The sequence below is a fragment of the Ambystoma mexicanum genome, chromosome 7p (genome assembly GCF_040938575.1).
Source record: "Ambystoma mexicanum isolate Mex_15411 chromosome 7p, UKY_AmexF1_1, whole genome shotgun sequence".
NCBI lineage: Eukaryota > Metazoa > Chordata > Amphibia > Caudata > Ambystomatidae > Ambystoma > Ambystoma mexicanum.
In genome coordinates, this window is record NC_090939.1 from 812,859,943 (window position 1) to 812,873,604 (window position 13,662).

Sequence of the window (13,662 nt, forward strand, 5' to 3'; positions counted from 1 at the left end):
AAACCCCTTTTTTCCACCTCCAAAGTTATCAACATTTTTGCAAGCCTAAGATGCACTTTAAGGCATTTTTGTGCTGCTAACATTTTCAGAACTTTCAGGGGTGTAGTATGCATTTTTTGTGCCAAAAATATTTTGGGGAATTTCAGTGGTCTAGGATGCAACTTAATGCCCCTTTCAGGCTGCAAATCTGTTTGGGACATGCAGAGCTCTCTGACACTGTTTTTGGCCCACCAACATTTTCTGGACTTTAGGGGGTCTAGGATGCCTGTAAACCCCTTTTTTCGGCCTCCAAAGTTTTCAACATTTTTGCACACCTAAGAAGCATTTGAAGTCCTTTTTTTGAGCTGCCAACATTTTCCGATCTTTCAGGGTTGTAGGATGCATTTTTCATGCCAAAAATATTTTGGAGAATTTCAGTGGTCTAGGATGCGGCTTAATGCCCCTTTCAGGCTGCAAATGTATTTGGGGCATTCAGAGCTCTCTGACACCGATTTTGGCCCACCAACATTTTCTGGACTTTAGGGGGTCTAGGATGCCTGTAAACCCCTTTTTTGGGCCTCCAAAATTTTCAACATTTTTGCAGGCATAAAATGCATTTTAAGGCCTTTTTTGGGCTGCTAACATATTCTGAGCCTTAGCGGTGTAGGATGCATTTTTCGTGCAAAAAATATTTTTGGGAATTTCAGTGGTCTAGGATGCGGGTTAATGCCCCTTACATGCTGCAAATGTTTTTGGGACATTCAGGGCTCTCTGACACCATTTTTGGGCCACCAACATTTTCTGGACTTTAGGGGGTGTAGGATGCCTGTAAACCCCTTTTTTCCACCTCCAAAGTTATCAACATTTTTGCAAGCCTAAGATGCACTTTAAGGCATTTTTGTGCTGCTAACATTTTCAGAACTTTCAGGGGTGTAGTATGCATTTTTTGTGCCAAAAATATTTTAGGGAATTTCAGTGGTCTAGGAAGCAACTTAATGCCCCTTTCAGGCTGCAAATCTGTTTGGGACATGCAGAGCTCTCTGACACTGTTTTTGGCCCACCAACATTTTCTGGACTTTAGGGGGTCTAGGATGCCTGTAAACCCCTTTTTTCGGCCTCCAAAGTTTTCAACATTTTTGCACACCTAAGAAGCATTTGAAGTCCTTTTTTTGAGCTGCCAACATTTTCTGATCTTTCAGGGTTGTAGGATGCATTTTTTGTGCCAAAAATATTTTGGGGAATTTCAGTGGTCTAGGATGTGACTTAATGCCCCTTTCAGGCTGCAAATCTGTTTGGGACATTCAGAGCTCTCTGACACTGTTTTTGGGCCACAAACATTTTCTGGACTTTAGGGGGTCTAGGATGCCTGTAAACCCCTTTTTTGGTCCTTCAAAGTTTTCAACATTTTTGCAGGCCTAAAATGCATTTTAAGGCCTTTTTTGGGCTGCTAACATATTCTGAGCTTCAGGGGTATAGGTTGCATTTTTCATGCCAAAAATATCTTGGGGAATTTCAGTGGTCTAGGATGCGGCTTAATGCCCCTTTCAGGCTGCAAATGTTTTTGGGACATTCAGAGCTCCCTGACACCGATTTTGGCCCACCAACATTTTCTGGACTTTAGGGGGTCTACGATGCCTGTAAACCCCTTTTTTGGGCCTCCAAAGTTTTCAACATTTTTGCAGGCCTAAAATGCATTTTAAGGCATTTTTGGGCTGCTAACATTTTCAGAACTTTCAGGGGTGTAGTATGCATTTTTTGTGCCAAAAATATTTTGGGAATTTCAATGCTCTAGGATGCGGGTTAATGCCACTTTCATGCTGCAAATGTTTTTGGGACATTCAGAGCTCTCTGACACAGATTTTGGCCCACCAACATTTTCTGGACTTTAGGGGGTCTAGGATGCCTCTAAACCCCTTTTTTCCACCTCCAAAGTTTTCAACATTTTTGCAGGCCTAAGATGCACTTTAAGGCCTTTTTTGGGCTGCTAACATATTCTGAGCTTAAGGGGTGAGGATGCATTTTTCGTGCCAAAAATATTTTTGGGAATGTCAGTGGTCTAGGATGCGGGTTAATGCCCCTTTGAGGCTGCAAATGTTTTTGGGACATTCAGAGCTCTCTGACACAGATTTTAGCCCACCAACATTTTCTGGATTTTACGGGGTCTAGGATGCCTGTAAACCCCTTTTTTCGGCCTCCAAAGTTTTCAACATTTTTGCACACCTAAGAAGCATTTGAAGTCCTTTTTTTGAGCTGCCAACATTTTCTGATCTTTCAGGGTTGTAGGATGTATTTTTTGTGCCAAAAATATTTTGGGGAATTTCAGTGGTCTAGGATGCGACTTAATGCCCCTTTCAGGCTGCAAATCTGTTTGGGACATTCAGAGCTCTCTGACACTGTTTTTGGGCCACAAACATTTTCTGGACTTTAGGGGGTCTAGGATGCCTGTAAACCCCTTTTTTGGTCCTTCAAAGTTTTCAACATTTTTGCAGGCCTAAAATGCATTTTAAGGCCTTTTTTGGGCTGCTAACATATTCTGAGCTTCAGGGGTATAGGTTGCATTTTTCATGCCAAAAATATCTTGGGGAATTTCAGTGGTCTAGGATGCGGCTTAATGCCCCTTTCAGGCTGCAAATGTTTTTGGGACATTCAGAGCTCCCTGACACCGATTTTGGCCCACCAACATTTTCTGGACTTTAGGGGGTCTAGGATGCCTGTAAACCCCTTTTTTGGGCCTCCAAAATTTTCAACATTTTTGCAGGCGTAAAATGCATTTTAAGGCCTTTTTTGGGCTGCTAACATATTCTGGGCCTTAGCGGTGTAGGATGCATTTTTCGTGCAAAAAATATTTTTGGGAATTGCAGTGGTCTGGGATGCGGGTTAATGCCCCTTTCATGCTGCAAATGTTTTTGGGACATTCAGGGCTCTCTGACACCATTTTTGGGCCACCAACATTTTCTGGGCTTTAGGGGGTGTAGGATGCCTGTAAACCCCTTTTTTCCACCTCCAAAGTTATCAACATTTTTGCAAGCCTAAGATGCACTTTAAGGCATTTTTGTGCTGCTAACATTTTCAGAACTTTCAGGGGTGTAGTATGCATTTTTTGTGCCAAAAATATTTTGGGGAATTTCAGTGGTCTAGGATGCAACTTAATGCCCCTTTCAGGCTGCAAATGTTTTTGGGACATTCAGAGCTCTCTGACACTGTTTTTGGGCCACCAACATTTTCTGGACCTTAGGGGGTCTAGGATGTCTGTAAACCCCTTTTGTGGGCCTCCAAAGTTTTCAACATTTTTGCAGGCCTAAAATGCATTTTAAGGCCTTTTTTGGGCTGCTAACATATTCTGAGCCTTAGGGGTGACGGATGCATTTTTCGTGCAAAAAATATTTTTGGGAATTTCAGTGGTCTAGGATGCGGGTTAATGCCCCTTTCAGGCTGCAAATGTTTTTGGGACATTCAGGGCTCTCTGACACCATTTTTGGGCCACCAACATTTTCTGGACTTTAGGGGGTCTAGGATGCCTGTAAACCCCTTTTTTGGGCCTCCAAAGTTTTCAACATTTTTGCAGGCCTAAAATGCATTTTAAGGCCTTTTTTGGGCTGCTAACATATTCTGAGCTTTCAGGGGTGTAGGATGCATTTTTCATGCCAAAAATATTTTGGAGAATTTCAGTGGTCTAGGATGCGGCTTAATGCCCCTTTCAGGTTGCAAATGTTTTTGGGACATTCAGAGCTCTCTGACACTGATTTTGGCCCACCAACATTGTCTGCACTTTAGGGGGTCTAGGATGCCTGTACCCTCTTTTTTGGGCCTCCAAAGGTTTCAACATTTTTGCAGACCTAAAATGCATTTTAAGGCCTTTTCTGGGCTGCTAACATATTCTGAGCCTTAGCGGTATAGGATGCATTTTTCGTGCAAAAAATATTTTTGGGAATTTCAGTGGTCTAGGATGCGGGTTAATGCCCCTTTCATGCTGCAAATGTTTTTGGGACATTCAGGGCTCTCTGACACCATTTTTGGGCCACCAACATTTTCTGGGCTTTAGGGGGTGTAGGATGCCTGTAAACCCCTTTTTTCCACCTCCAAAGTTATCAACATTTTTGCAAGCCTAAGATGCACTTTAAGGCATTTTTGTGCTGCTAACATTTTCAGAACTTTCAGGGGTGTAGTATGCATTTTTTGTGCCAAAAATATTTTGGGGAATTTCAGTGGTCTAGGATGCAACTTAATGCCCCTTTCAGGCTGCAAATCTGTTTAGGACATGCAGAGCTCTCTGACCCTGTTTTTGGGCCACCAACATTTTCTGGACTTTAGGGGGTCTAGGATGTCTGTAAACCCCTTTTTTGGGCCTCCAAAGTTTTCAACATTTTTGCAGGCCTAAAATGCATTTTAAGGCCTTTTTTGGGCTGCTAACATATTCTGAGCCCTAGGGGTGACGGATGCATTTTTCGTGCAAAAAATATTTTTGGGAATTTCAGTGGTCTAGGATGCGGGTTAATGCCCCTTTCAGGCTGCAAATGTTTTTGGGACGTTCAGGGCTCTCTGACACCATTTTTGGGCCACCAACATTTTCTGGACTTTAGGGGTTCTAGGATGCCTGTAAACCCCTTTTTTGGGCCTCCAAAGTTTTCAACATTTTTGCAGGCCTAAAATGCATTTTAAGGCCTTTTTGGGCTGCTAACATATTCTGAGCTTTCAGGGGTGTAGGATGCATTTTTCATGCCAAAAATATTTTGGAGAATTTCAGTGGTCTAGGATGCGGCTTAATGCCCCTTTCAGGCTGCAAATGTTTTTGGGACATTCAGAGCTCTCTGACACCGATTTTGGCCCACCAACATTTTCTGGACTTTAGGGGGTCTAGGATGCCTGTAAACCTCTTTTTTCGGCCTCCAAAGGTTTCGACATTTTTGCAGTCCTAAAATGCATTTTAAGGCCTTTTTTGGGCTGCTAACATATTCTGAGCGTTAGGGGTGTAGGATGCATTTTTCGTGCAAAAAATATTTTTGGGAATTTCAGTGGTCTAGGATGCGGGTTAATACCCCTTTCAGGCTGCAAATGTTTTTGTGGAATTCAGGGCTCTCTGACACCATTTTTGAGCCACAATCATTTTCTGTACTTTAGGGGGTCTAGGATGCCTGTAACCTCTTTTTTGGGCCTCCAAAGTTTTCAACATTTTTGCAGACCTAACATGCATTTTAAGGCCTTTTTTGGGCTGCTAACATATTCTGAGCTTCAGGGGTATAGGTTGCATTTTTCATGCCAAAAATATTTTGGGGAATTTCAGTGGTCTAGGATGCGGCTTAATGCCCCTTTTCACGCTGCAAATGTATTTGGGGCATTCAGGGCTCTCTGACACCGATTTTGGCCCACCAACATTTTCTGGACTTTAGGGCGTCTAGGATGCCTGTAAACCCCTTTTTTGGGCCGCCAAAATTTTCAACATTTTTGCAGGCATAAAATGCATTTTAAGGCCTTTTTTGGGCTGCTAACATATTCTGAGCCTTAGCGGTGTAGGATGCATTTTTCGTGCAAAAAATATTTTTGGGAATTTCAGTGGTCTAGGATGCGGGTTAATGCCCCTTTCATGCTGCAAATGTTTTTGGGACATTCAGGGCTCTCTGACACCATTTTTGGGCCACCAACATTTTCTGGACTTTACGGGGTCTAGGATGCCTGTAAACCCCTTTTTTGGGCCTCCAAAGTTTTCAACATTTTTGCAGGCCTAAAATGCATTTTAAGGCCTTTCTTGGGCTGCTAACATATTCTGAGCTTTCAGGGGTGTAGGATGCATTTTTCATGCCAAAAATATTTTGGGGAATTTCAGTGGTCTAGGATGCGGCTTAATGCCCCTTTCAGGCTGCAAACGTTTTTGGGACATTCAGAGCTCTCTGACACCGATTTTGGCCCACCAACATTTTCTGGACTTTAGGGGGTCTAGGATGCCTGTAAACCTCTTTTTTCGGCCTCCAAAGGTTTCGACATTTTTGCAGTCCTAAAATGCATTTTAAGGCCGTTTTTGGGCTGCTAACATATTCTGAGCCTTAGGGGTGTAGGATGCATTTTTCGTGCAAAAAATATTTTTGGGAATTTCAGTGGTCTAGGATGCGGGTTAATACCCCTTTCAGGCTGCAAATGTTTTTGTGGAATTCAGGGCTCTCTGACACCATTTTTGAGCCACAATCATTTTCTGTACTTTAGGGGGTCTAGGATGCCTGTACCCTCTTTTTTGGGCCTCCAAAGTTTTCAACATTTTTGCAGACCTAACATGCATTTTAAGGCCTTTTTTGGGCTGCTAACATATTCTGAGCCTTAGCGGTATAGGTTGCATTTTTCATGCCAAAAATATTTTGGGGAATTTCAGTGGTCTAGGATGCGGGTTAATGCCCCTTTCATGCTGCAAATGTTTTTGGGACATTAAGGGCTCTCTGACACCATTTTTGGGCCACAGTCATTTTCTGGACTTTAGGGGGTGTAGGATGCCTGTATACCCCTTTTTTCCACCTCCAAAGTTATCAACATTTTTGCAAGCCTAAGATGCACTTTAAGGCATTTTTGTGCTGCTAACATTTTCAGAACTTTCAGGGGTGTAGTATGCATTTTTTGTGCCAAAAATATTTTGGGGAATTTCAGTGGTCTAGGATGCAACTTAATGCCCCTTTCAGGCTGCAAATCTGTTTGGGACATGCAGAGCTCTCTGACACTGTTTTTGGCCCACCAACATTTTCTGGACTTTAGGGGGTCTAGGATGCCTGTAAACCCCTTTTTTCGGCCTCCAAAGTTTTCAACATTTTTGCACACCTAAGAAGCATTTGAAGTCCTTTTTTTGAGCTGCCAACATTTTCTGATCTTTCAGGGTTGTAGGATGCATTTTTTGTGCCAAAAATATTTTGGGGAATTTCAGTGGTCTAGGATGCGACTTAATGCCCCTTTCAGGATGCAAATCTGTTTGGGACATTCAGAGCTCTCTGACACTGTTATTGGGCCACAAACATTTTCTGGACTTTAGGGGGTCTAGGATGCCTGTAAACCCCTTTTTTGGTCCTTCAAAGTTTTCAACATTTTTGCAGGCCTAAAATGCATTTTAAGGCCTTTTTTGGGCTGCTAACATATTCTGAGCCTTAGCGGTGTAGGATGCATTTTGCGTGCAAAAAATATTTTTGGGAATTTCAGTGGTCTAGGATGCGGGTTAATGCCCCTTTCATGCTGCAAATGTTTTTGGGACATTCAGGGCTCTCTGACACCATTTTTGGGCCACCAACATTTTCTGGACTTTAGGGGGTGTAGGATGCCTGTAAACCCCTTTTTTCCACCTCCAAAGTTATCAACATTTTTGCAAGCGTAAGATTCACTTTAAGGCATTTTTGTGCTGCTAACATTTTCAGAACTTTCAGGGGTGTAGTATGCATTTTTTGTGCCAAAAATATTTTGGGGAATTTCAGTGGTCTAGGATGCGGCTTAATGCCCCTTTCAGGCTGCAAATGTATTTGGGGCATTCAGGGCTCTCTGACACCGATTTTGGCCCACCAACATTTTCTGGACTTTAGGGCGTCTAGGATGCCTGTAAACCCCTTTTTTGGGCCGCCAAAATTTTCAACATTTTTGCAGGCATAAAATGCATTTTAAGGCCTTTTTTGGGCTGCTAACATATTCTGAGCCTTAGCGGTGTAGGATGCATTTTTCGTGCAAAAAATATTTTTGGGAATTTCAGTGGTCTAGGATGCGGGTTAATGCCCCTTTCATGCTGCAAATGTTTTTGGGACATTCAGGGCTCTCTGACACCATTTTTGGGCCACCAACATTTTCTGGACTTTACGGGGTCTAGGATGCCTGTAAACCCCTTTTTTGGGCCTCCAAAGTTTTCAACATTTTTGCAGGCCTAAAATGCATTTTAAGGCCTTTTTTGGGCTGCTAACATATTCTGAGCTTTCAGGGGTGTAGGATGCATTTTTCATGCCAAAAATATTTTGGGGAATTTCAGTGGTCTAGGATGCGGCTTAATGCCCCGTTCAGGCTGCAAACGTTTTTGGGACATTCAGAGCTCTCTGACACCGATTTTGGCCCACCAACATTTTCTGGACTTTAGGGGGTCTAGGATGCCTGTAAACCTCTTTTTTCGGCCTCCAAAGGTTTCGACATTTTTGCAGTCCTAAAATGCATTTTAAGGCCGTTTTTGGGCTGCTAACATATTCTGAGCCTTAGCGGTATAGGATGCATTTTTCGTGCAAAAAATATTTTTGGGAATTTCAGTGGTCTAGGATGCGGGTTAATACCCCTTTCAGGCTGCAAATGTTTTTGTCGAATTCAGGGCTCTCTGACACCATTTTTGAGCCACAATCATTTTCTGTACTTTAGGGGGTCTAGGATGCCTGTACCCTCTTTTTTGGGCCTCCAAAGTTTTCAACATTTTTGCAGACCTAACATGCATTTTAAGGCCTTTTTTGGGCTGCTAACATATTCTGAGCCTTAGCGGTATAGGTTGCATTTTTCATGCCAAAAATATTTTGGGGAATTTCAGTGGTCTAGGATGCGGCTTAATGCCCCTTTCATGCTGCAAATGTTTTTGGGACATTCAGGGCTCTCTGACACCATTTTTGGGCCACAATCATTTTCTGGACTTTAGGGGGTGTAGGATGCCTGTAAACCCCTTTTTTCCACCTCCAAAGTTATCAACATTTTTGCAAGCCTAAGATGCACTTTAAGGCATTTTTGTGCTGCTAACATTTTCAGAACTTTCAGGGGTGTAGTATGCATTTTTTGTGCCAAAAATATTTTGGGGAATTTCAGTGGTCTAGGATGCAACTTAATGCCCCTTTCAGGCTGCAAATCTGTTTGGGACATGCAGAGCTCTCTGACACTGTTTTTGGCCCACCAACATTTTCTGGACTTTAGGGGGTCTAGGATGCCTGTAAACCCCTTTTTTCGGCCTCCAAAGTTTTCAACATTTTTGCACACCTAAGAAGCATTTGAAGTCCTTTTTTTGAGCTGCCAACATTTTCTGATCTTTCAGGGTTGTAGGATGCATTTTTTGTGCCAAAAATATTTTGGGGAATTTCAGTGGTCTAGGATGCGACTTAATGCCCCTTTCAGGATGCAAATCTGTTTGGGACATTCAGAGCTCTCTGACACTGTTATTGGGCCACAAACATTTTCTGGACTTTAGGGGGTCTAGGATGCCTGTAAACCCCTTTTTTCGGCCTCCAAAGTTTTCAACATTTTTGCACACCTAAGAAGCATTTGAAGTCCTTTTTTTGAGCTGCCAACATTTTCTGATCTTTCAGGGTTGTAGGATGCATTTTTCATGCAAAAAATATTTTTGGGAATTTCAGTGGTCTAGGATGCGGGTTAATGCCCCTTTCATGCTGCAAATGTTTTTGGGACATTCAGGGCTCTCTGACACCATTTTTGGGTCACCGACATTTTCTGGGCTTTAGGGGGTGTAGGATGCCTGTAAACCCCTTTTTTCCACATCCAAAGTTATCAACATTTTTTGCAAGCCTAAGATGCACTTTAAGGCATGTTTGTGCTGCTAACATTTTCAGAACTTTCAGGGGTGTAGTATGCATTTTTTGTGCCAAAAATATTTTGGGGAATTTCAGTGGTCTAGGATGCGGGTTAATGCCCCTTTCAGGCTGCAAATGTTTTTGGGACATTCAGGGCTCTCTGACACCATTTTTGGGCCACCAACATTTTCTGGACTTTAGGGGGTCTAGGATGCCTGTAAACCCCTTTTTTGGGCCTCCAAAGTTTTCAACATTTTTGCAGGCCTAAAATGCATTTTAAGGCCTTTTTTGGGCTGCTAACATATTCTGAGCCTTAGGGGTGTAGGATGCATTTTGCGTGCAAAAAATATTTTGGGGAATTTCAGTGGTCTAGGATGCGGGTTAATGCCCCTTTCATGCTGCAAATGTTTTTGGGACATTCAGGGCTCTCTGACACCATTTTTGGGCCACCAACATTTTCTGGACTTTAGGGGGTGTAGGATGCCTGTAAACCCCTTTTTTCCACCTCCAAAGTTATCAACATTTTTGCAAGCGTAAGATTCACTTTAAGGCATTTTTGTGCTGCTAACATTTTCAGAACTTTCAGGGGTGTAGTATGCATTTTTTGTGCCAAAAATATTTTGGGGAATTTCAGTGGTCTAGGATGCAACTAAATGTCCCTTATAGGCTGCAAATCTGTTTGGGACATGCAGAGCTCTCTGACACTGTTTTTGGGCCACCAACATTTTCTGGACTTTAGTGGGTCTAGGATGTCTGTAAACCCCTTTTTTGGGCCTCCAAAGTTTTCAACATTTTTGCAGGCCTAAAATGCATTTTAAGGCCTTTTTTGGGCTGCTAACATATTCTGAGCCTTAGGGGTGACGGATGCATTTTTCGTGCAAAAAATATTTTTGGGAATTTCAGTGGTCTAGGATGCGGGTTAATGCCCCTTTCAGGCTGCAAATGTTTTTCTGACATTCAGGGCTCTCTGACACCATTTTTGGGCCACCAACATTTTCTGGACTTTAGGGGGTCTAGGATGCCTGTAAACCCCTTTTTTGGGCCTCCAAAATTTTCAACATTTTTGCAGGCATAAAATGCATTTTAAGGCCTTTTTTGGGCTGCTAACATATTCTGAGCCTTAGCGGTGTAGGATGCATTTTTCGTGCAAAAAATATTTTTGGGAATTTCAGTGGTCTAGGATGCGGGTTAATGCCCCTTTCATGCTGCAAATGTTTTTGGGACATTCAGGGCTCTCTGACACCATTTTTGGGCCACCAACATTTTTTGGACTTTAGGGGGTGTAGGATGCCTGTAAACCCCTTTTTTCCACCTCCAAAGTTATCAACATTTTTGCAAGCCTAAGATGCACTTTAAGGCATTTTTGTGCTGCTAACATTTTCAGAACTTTCAGGGGTGTAGTATGCATTTTTTGTGCCAAAAATATTTTGGGGAATTTCAGTGGTCTAGGATGCAACTTAATGCCCCTTTCAGGCTGCAAATCTGTTTGGGACATGCAGAGCTCTCTGACCCTGTTTTTGGGCCACCAACATTTTCTGGACTTTAGGGGGTCTAGGATGTCTGTAAACCCCTTTTTTGGGCCTCCAAAGTTTTCAACATTTTTGCAGGCCTAAAATGCATTTTAAGGCCTTTTTTGGGCTGCTAACATATTCTGAGCCCTAGGGGTGACGGATGCATTTTTCGTGCAAAAAATATTTTGGAGAATTTCAGTGGTCTAGGATGCGGCTTAATGCCCCTTTCAGGCTGCAAACGTTTTTGGGACATTCAGAGCTCTCCGACACAGATTTTGGCCCACCAACATTTTCTGGACTTTAGGGGGTCTAGGATGCCTCTAAACCCCTTTTTTCCACCTCCAAAGTTTTCAACATTTTTGCAGGCCTAAAATACTTTTTAAGGCCTTTTTTGGGCTGCTAACATATTCTGAGCTTTCAGGGGTGTAGGATGCATTTTTCATGCCAAAAATATCTTGGGGAATTTCAGTGGTCTAGGATGCGGGTTAATGCCCCTTTCAGGCTGCAAATGTTTTTGGGACATTCAGGACTCTCTGACACCATTTTTGGCCCACCAACATTTTCTGGACTTTAGGGGGTCTAGGATGCCTGTAAACCCCTTTTTAGGGCCTCCAAAGTTTTCAACATTTTTGCAGGCCTAAAATGCATTTTAAGGCCTTTTTTGGGCTGCTAACATATTCTGAGCTTTCAGGGGTGTAGGATGCATTTTTCATGCCAAAAATATTTTGGGGAATTTCAGTGGTCTAGGATGCGGCTTAATGCCACTTTCAGGCTGCAAATGTTTTTGGGACATTCAGAGCTCTCTGACACCGATTTTGGCCCACCAACATTTTCTGGACTTTAGGGGGTCTAGGATGCCTGTAAACCCCTTTTTTGGGCCTCCAAAGTTTTCAACATTTTTGCAGGCCTAAAATGCATTTTAAGGCATTTTTGGGCTGCTAACATTTTCAGAACTTTCAGGGGTGTAGTATGCATTTTTTGTGCCAAAAATATTTTGGGAATTTCAATGCTCTAGGATGCGGGTTAATGCCACTTTCATGCTGCAAATGTTTTTGGGACATTCAGAGCTCTCTGACACAGATTTTGGCCCACCAACATTTTCTGGACTTTAGGGGGTCTAGGATGCCTCTAAACCCCTTTTTTCCACCTCCAAAGTTTTCAACATTTTTGCAGGCCTAAGATGCACTTTAAGGCCTTTTTTGGGCTGCTAACATATTCTGAGCTTAAGGGGTGAGGATGCATTTTTCGTGCCAAAAATATTTTTGGGAATGTCAGTGGTCTAGGATGCGGGTTAATGCCCCTTTGAGGCTGCAAATGTTTTTGGGACATTCAGAGCTCTCTGACACAGATTTTGGCCCACCAACATTTTCTGGACTTTAGGGGGTCTAGGATGTCTGTAAACCCCTTTTTTGGGCCTCCAAAGTTTTCAACATTTTTGCAGGCCTAAAATGCATTTTAAAGCCTTTTTTGGGCTGCTAACATATTCTGAGCTTTCAGGGGTGTAGGATGCATTTTTCATGCCAAAAATATTTTGGAGAATTTCAGTGGTCTAGGATGCGGCTTAATGCCCCTTTCAGGCTGCAAATCTGTTTGGGACATTCAGAACTCTCTGACACTGTTTTTGGGCCACCAACATTTTCTGGACTTTAGGGGGTCTATGATGCCTGTAAACCCCTGTTTTAGGCCTCCAAAGGTTTCAACATTTTTGCAGGCCTAAAATGCATTTTAAGGCCTTTTCTGGGCTGCTAACATATTCTGAGCTTTCAGGGGTGTAGGATGCATTTTTCGTGCCAAAAATATTTTTGGGAATTTCAGTGGTCTAGGATGCGGGTTAATGCCCCTTTCAGGCTGGAAATGTTTTTGGCAATTCAGGGCTCTCTGACACCATTTTTGAGCCACAATCATTTTCTGGACTTTAGGGGGTCTAGGATGCCTGTACCCCCTTTTTTGGGCCTCCAAAGTTTTCAACATTTTTGCAGGCCTAAAATGCATTTTAAGGCCTTTTTTTGGGCTGCTAACATATTCTGAGCTTCAGGGGTATAGGTTGCATTTTTCGTGCAAAAAATATTTTTGGGAATTTCAGTGGTCTAGGATGCGGGTTAATGCCCCTTTCATGCTGCAAATGTTTGTGGGACATTCAGGGCTCTCTGACACCATTTTTGGGTCACCAACATTTTCTGGGCTTTAGGGGGTGTAGGATGCCTGTAAACCCCTTTTTTCCACATCCAAAGTTATCAACATTTTTTGCAAGCCTAAGATGCACTTTAAGGCATTTTTGTGCTGCTAACATTTTCAGAACTTTCAGGGGTGTAGTATGCATTTTTTGTGCCAAAAATATTTTGGGGAATTTCAGTGGTCTAGGATGCAACTTAATGCCCCTTTCAGGCTGCAAATCTGTTTGGGACATGCAGAGCTCTCTGACACTGTTTTTGGGCCACCAATATTTTCTGGACTTTAGGGGGTCTAGGATGTCTGTAAACCCCTTTTTTGGTCCTTCAAAGTTTTCAACATTTTTGCAGGCCTAAAATGCATTTTAAGGCCTTTTTTGGGCTGCTAACATATTCTGAGCCTTAGCGGTGTAGGATGCATTTTTCGTGCAAAAAATATTTTTGGGAATTTCAGTGGTCTAGGATGCGGGTTAATGCCCCTTTCATGCTGCAAATGTTTTTGGGACA